The following is a 7,125-nucleotide window of genomic DNA, read 5'->3' on the forward strand; positions in this document are numbered from 1 at the left end:
AAACTATCTCTCGGTACATTCATTTTGTTCCCTTTACAATTGAGATAAACGGCTCCAGGATGTCTCTTGTGTTTCAGATTGTCTTCTATGTCTAAAGTTGCCTGTAAGAAATGCAGAGTCATGTTTAGACTAGAAACATAGACAGTATATAAGAATGGACCAGCAGAGACGGAGAGCATAAGTATATGTAAGGAGATAACATAGACACAGGCTAATTATTGATCACTAACATGCTAGTTAACATTAGTAATTAAACCTAAACAGCTCATGTAAGTGGAGTGGTTAAGTGGCTAGACCAATCCTGTCTTACTTTAAATGTAAGCAAAACAAAAGTCATGTTTTTTTCCAAAACAACATTTCACACTGCAGATGTAAATATCTGTATTAAGGGTGAACAAATTGAGACTGTCACTGAATTTAAATATCTTGGGGTTGTATTGGACCCAAATCTCAACTTCAAAAAACGCAAAGCTGCAAAGATATTTCTCCATTCCCTTATCTTTTCGCACATCTCTTACTGTATTACCTGTTGGGGGAAGGCCAGCTCTACAACAATTAGGCCAATAGGGCACCGGTGCCAACGTAAACAGCAGTAACAAGAGTGAATAAGAACGAAAATTTCGGTGCCTCATTTCGGTGCCTGACTTTACACTACACCTGACAGCAGGTAACGTTAGCCTACTGTTAGCTAGCAGCTGGATTAAACAGGGTTAAAATGCTGACAGCTAACGTTAAACAGTGTAAAGTGTGACTGTATTTCACTGTAGAGGATTCCAACACCGGGACGTAACAGTCTGACAGCAACGCAGCAGCTGCGTTCACTTGAAACTAATAGTCTCGTGATGCATTTAAAGTTATTGTAAAATGCCATTTTCCCATCTGGTGCTTGTTTTTGTCGTCAGCAATTTACTGGTGAAATAAGTTATTGTTATAAGTTATAGACATTATTATTAAATAAAGGGTACTAAACGCCGACTGTTGTTTAGTACCCTTCTTTTTTTTTAAACTTCATTAAAAAGTATTGGTTCAGGCACCGTTTAAGCACCGCTTTAGCAAAAAACCCAAACGACACCCAGCCCTAAACATGACTCTTTATTTTTTTTTGCATCTGTTGACCAAAAGCAGAAACCTTTTATGAACATAAATGAAGGGTTTATTTTGTGTCTGTCTGTCTGTACAGGTCGTCTTGTTGCACACTGCACAGCCAACATGGGCAATACATGGGGCGAATGTTCCTTTCAAATTAAAAATGAATCCTCTACCTACGACTTCGGCAACCCCTGGTAACTGCAGTTTTTTCGGTGTTTCATTGAAATTCATTTTCCATAAATACACACAATTTATTAATTTTTTCCCACTGTTTTTAGTACACATATGGTAAGGGGTCAATGCTCTAACCCTCTGCCACCGCTTATTGAGTCGAATTCATCTGGCAGTGCACGGTTCGGCAAGACTTACGGCACTGCTACAGGAACTGTTGGCGTCTTCACTTATGACATCATCAACAAATCTACAAAAAAGACCATTGGGAAAATTGCTGTCATGTTCTCTGTGCCCTACGACTATACCTATTTCGATAACTTGTATGCAGTGGGAAACTTTGGTAATAGCCAAAAGTGTGATCATGATCTTTATCATGCGATGTACTATGACTCAAACAACAGATTTGTCAGAAGTAAAGCAATGGATTCCAGTATCACTTATACGGGTGATCATGTCACCATCTTTGCATCAATGTCGAATGCAGGCCAGTCTGTCATAAAGCTGGTACTGAAAGACAAATGAAATAAGAGAATTGGTAAGTGCTAAAAAGTAGATTACCCTGCAGCACATTCTACTTTTATAGCTAATACATAGTCAATGTCTAGTCATTTTGGATAATTTTGTTCAGGGCAAAAATAATTAGCAATGCGTGCTTAAGATGTTTTCATTGATTTACAATATTATTCCACTGTTTTGTTTAATGTGTAGAAACTGTAGTAGAACTGTTGATTGTCCTTCAAAAGAAAAAGATGATGCATTTGATGGATTAGTTACATGTGCGTAACAAGTAAATATGTCATGCCAAACAGTTTAATAAAGCTTTCAAAAGTATTTAAATCAGGGGTCACCAACACGGTGCCCGCGGGCACCAGGTAGCCCCCAAGGACCACATGAGTAGCCCTCAGGCCTGTTCTAAAAATGAAAATTAGATATTGATATTATCTGTTTCCCACCTTTTTAAGTCATTGTTGATAATTATTGTGAGAAATCATTAACATGATCAGTGTCTTCACATAAATGAGTATCATTAATCATTAATAATCATATATAACTAAAGGCAAACTGAGCAGATTTGTTATTTCAGAAGAGTGTATCAAACTGGTAGCCCTTCGTATGACTCAATACCCATGAAGTAGCTCTCAGTTTCAAAAAGGTTGGTGACCCCTGATTTAAATGTTGTGGACAACAACATTGTGGTTTTCTTTTAAAGATACAACATACAACATTTGGAAAGAGAATATATAAGGACATTGAACAGTTGAAACAATGCATTTATAAAAAGGATTTAATACATTTCAAACTGAAATGCTTTGGACCCCGCATCAGTAGTTGGACAGTACATTCTGGGGTATAAGTAGGCTGGACATCAGGAGACTTACTATATATTAATAAAAATATATATTTATATATATTAGGTGTAAATTTCAACTGATATAGGAAACGCTATACTTAAAAAGGTTCACAAGAGCATTGAAAAATAAAAAAATAAGAAGAACCATGTATAAGGACTTTTTTACTTAATCTACTACGTAAATAATCTACTATACACCAATAGTGTATCTGGAATTAGAAACCATGGTAATAGCATAATACATGCACCCTAGTAATAGAAAGTATTCCGAAACTGTAAATCTGGATGACCTAATTTATGCAATTTACAAAATAATGTGGCTCATTATTTGAATTTTTTTTGCACAATGCAAATAATACTCTTATGACTAAATAAATGTTTTAATAAAATATGTTCATTAAAAATAGCATAGAATACACAGCAGCTATTACATTACATTACATGTCATTCAGCTGATGCTTTTGTATCCAAAGCAACTTACAATTGCTATTTATGTCAGAGGTCTCACGCCTCTGGAGCAACTAGGGGTTAAGTGTCTTGCTCAGGGACACATTGGTTGATGTATCAAAGTTGGAATTGAACCCTGATCTCCTACACCAAAGGCATGTGTTATATCCACTGAGCCATCACCACCCACTGATGTACAATAAAGAACTACCTATGTCAACAGCTATGATGATTTGTTGCTTCATTTAAAGTTGCAGTGACTATAACTGCAGTATATCACTATATATTTCACACTGTAACATTATCACCAAAGGCAGAGCAATAGGGGGGGGCCTTATGGGGCTCCTGTCCCAAATGTTTTCCTAAGAGTCCCAAATCTTTGCAGTTTTTTGAAATAATTTAAACTTTTTGTCATTTCTCTACAGTCTCTCTGACTGGACTGGCAAATCAGTGGAGCAAAAGTTCTATACTCTATAATATCGCCATTCATTCGCTATTCATACCCTGTGTTGGAGCCATTACACCACTTTGTTTTGTTTATATAGGCTACCATGTTGGTTATGCCGATTAATATGCAGTTTTATGTTTGAGCACTGGGTGGAGCATTGCCTTTGGGAAGGCATACATTTAATCATCCACAGGTACACAGGTGTGTGGAAATAGGGGAAAGCAGACAGCTTTCAGTGCATGTCATTGTTTGACTTGTTTGACAAGGAAAATTAATGGAACTAAACCAGAAATGAAATGAAATGGACTGTATGCTTGTGCGACGGTGAGCAGTCAGGAGAATAAATGGGTCACAGCACCGAAATACAGACAGGTTGTGGACAGTGATTATTGGCACGCAGAACACGCGTCCAAGCAAGTTCTCCCCTTATGGCTAATGTAGGAGTTGGTAAAAGACTACACCCTGTCTTTCCTGATTATGAACGTCTGCCATCAGGGAGAAGATTCTGTGTGCTGAGATCTGAGATGTGTGTCGGTCTGTCTTGTGCTGTGCTAGTTTTCTAGCTTTCCTGTGTTCCTAGTGCTCCTGTTAATTACCTGTTCCTCTGTTCAGACCCCTCTTCCGGATTCGCCTTCTGCTCTGTACCGGTGTCTTATTTGTGTCTCATTTGTGTGTCCCGCCCTGTACCGCCCCATTGGCTTGTCTTATTTCCATGTCCCGCCCCACAAAAAACCTTGCATATTTTCATTGGCTTGTCCTACTTGCATTGTGCTCTGTGATTGGCTGAATTTCCCAGGGGCAAGTACATGGACTTCTCTGACTTCGCTCCCGCTGTCAAGTCATTCAGTCGCTATTACATGGATACTACGATTATTTTTCTCTCAACAGCACGTAAGTTATGTCTTTTTGTCTTCACAACAGCAATTACAAATCGGTATTAAAACAGCTGAATATTCTGGAAAAGTTTTAAAAAACTTTGTAGGCATTGAAACCAGTGGCGGCGCCAGATATTTTCTTTGCTGGTGCTTTGGGGTTGCTGGACGTTTCAGTGAGCGTGCTCTGAAATTTTGAGTTTCCCTTGACACAAATAAGCTAACGTTACACACACTCACGCAGATGCCCACCCACCTCCGCCGCGGTTTTACTAAACGAGCGAAAGATTGATTTAAAGTTGCCGATATAACAGCACCATAGAACTCTGATTAGCCCACCAAACATATTTCAAATACCAGCCAACAAGCCAGGTTCAAACAATTATTACTGCAGCTCTCATACAGTGGCTCAGAAGAGTAATGCAGCAGGCCAAATACACCACACGCGCATGTATCCTCACACAGTTTTCACACTTGCACGTATGGTCAAAATATTGTAGTCATATCTGTAGTGACTTAATATATTTAAATAAGCCACTGAGGGCGAACACGTTTTCTGGGCTAAAAATAAACCGATGTCCAGTGCGCTGTATAACTTTAGATTCGGTGATCCATTTATTAACATTTCTGTAAAACACGTTCACTGCATGCTCTTCTACGAGACAGAGATAAGAGTAGCCTAAAGTTCTTGCATGGACCCCTATCAGCTGACTCACCCACTGTGGCCTGGCTGTGCGATCCCCTGGTCTAACGTCATGTACAGCAGGGTGACGTTAAGCATCCTCAGCAGTAGTAGCCTAATCACGGCCGTGGTCACATCACCTTCCTCCGGCTGCTTTTCTTCGTCCCGGTTGGTGACCGGTTCACCATATCTCTCAGTCTCATTTACAGGTTGTGATAAAGTCTCCACACCTTGACGTTGAGGGAGTAAAAAACTATCCATTAGCTAGCGTTAGACTCACTTCTCTAATCCTAACGGCTCCAAATATTGAGCTCTTCTTCTTCTTTGTGAATACGTTACTGTGGAAGTAAGGTCAAAAGTTCAATGCGTGCTGCACCCTTTGGCCGAATACAATCACCTGTGTTTTTCAGCCTAAAAATAAATGGTTTGTTTTATTAATGCATTTATTCATTTTTCAAATATAAATTATACTATTTACACATTAACGATTTTTTATTTATTTATAAATCAACCACAGAAATTTCTTGGGGGTGCTAAGGGGGTGCTATGGCAATCCTAGGGGTAGCTACAGCACACCCTAGCCCCTCCCTGGTGCCGCCACTGATTGAAACGCTAATAGCGATTAGCATGTGTGCCGTTTGAATGAGGTTAGTGTAACCTCCTAACGTAACCTCTCTGATTCATATAAATGCACTAAATGTAATTTGGACGCCGTTGTTATCTTTATAAACCCATTGGGTAACTGTGTTATTAATGCTGTCACGAAATTCAAAGTGTAAATATATTTATTTTAGGTCGAAAGTGTAGCTAAGACTTACGTTGTAATGCATTGGAATGAATGGGCGAAAGTTAGCCTCTTAACGTAAACTCTCTGATTCATTAAAATGCACTTAATGTAATTTGGACACCTTTGTTATCTTTCTAAACCCCTTGGGTTACTGTGTTATAAATGCTGTCACGAAATTCGTGTAAATATATTTACTTTAGGTCTAAAGTGTAAGTGTGATTTTCATAGACAATGTGTTAATGGGAATGTTAATATTAACATTTACATTGACACTACTAATGGTCTGATATCCTAATATTAACATTCACATTGACACTACTAATGGTCTGATATCCTAATATTAACATTCACTAATGGTCTGATATCCTAATATTAACATTCACTAATGGTCTGATATCCTAATATAAACATTCACTACTAATGGTCTGATATCCTAATATAAACATTCACTACTAATGGTCTGTGGTATTGCTGCTTGTAGCCTAGAATTCATAAAAACCAAATTGTACCCCAAAATGACTTACAGAAGGACCACAAACCACTTAATATGCAACTCCACTGTATAGTGTAAGAAATAAAAATAATCAGTCAAGCGGGCTATGTTTTAGGAGGATACAAATCATAGTTGAATTATAGTTGTGTGTTTAGTGGAAGAGCACTGTAACAGCTTAGTCATGCAAAATGAGAAAAGGATACTGTTGTACGTGCAGAAAGCAGCACTGTATGACGGTGGTCAGAAAGCAACAAGAGTGCAGCAACAAAGTTAATATCAGTTTGATATCAGTTTGACCATGAGAATAAGTTACTCCTCAACCTGTGACAGGCAACAGCGGCGCATTGTTCTCTCTGACCATCAGCATAGTTAAAGTCTGCCTAAGAACTGATGAAGAGGGTGTGTGCCAAAAGACTGGGACCAGTCTGTGCACCAACCAGGGGAGGCTAAGTCTAAACCACGGTACTCCTCCAACTTTTAATAAACAAATCAAAATGCTCTTAGAGACTGATATATGAATTCATGTATAAGCCAGAAAATTCAGTCTGATGAGAGAAGCCTGTGTGCCTGCTCAATTGGACCCGTGTACACGTTTATGCTCTTATGATTTTACTTAAATAAATACTTATTAAACTTTTAAGTCCTCTTCTTGCCTACTTAGTGGATTTTGAGACACGACAAAGTGGTGACCCCGACATGATCCAGTAAGTGGCGCCAGAGGACTTTCCCCTGAATTGAGCAGACAGGACGGACTCCAGTTTTTCCTACACTCAAAACAGCGC

This window comes from Perca flavescens, chromosome 6, assembly GCF_004354835.1.
Source record: "Perca flavescens isolate YP-PL-M2 chromosome 6, PFLA_1.0, whole genome shotgun sequence".
Taxonomy (NCBI): Eukaryota; Metazoa; Chordata; class Actinopteri; order Perciformes; family Percidae; genus Perca; species Perca flavescens.